The sequence below is a fragment of the Sebastes umbrosus genome, chromosome 11 (genome assembly GCF_015220745.1).
Source record: "Sebastes umbrosus isolate fSebUmb1 chromosome 11, fSebUmb1.pri, whole genome shotgun sequence".
Lineage (NCBI taxonomy): Eukaryota > Metazoa > Chordata > Actinopteri > Perciformes > Sebastidae > Sebastes > Sebastes umbrosus.
In genome coordinates this window covers 4150962-4151188 of record NC_051279.1, presented here as the reverse complement: position 1 = coordinate 4151188, position 227 = coordinate 4150962, and positions in this window count along the sequence as shown.

Genomic DNA, 227 nt, shown 5'->3' with positions numbered 1-227 from the left:
ACTGTATATATTTGTTAAAAAAAGTTGTCTTACTCCCCTTTAAATCAAAAAGGCCTCGTGACCACCTGTGTAGCTTTGGCGACCCCCAGTGGGGGTCGGGATCCCCAGGTTGGGAACCAGTGGTATAAACTCAACTTTAGGTGTCAAACTGCTGGAATGCTGATTTAATCAGTTGTCAATTCATTTTCTGGCACAGAGGAATGGTAAGAAGAAAAAAAACAAAGTCA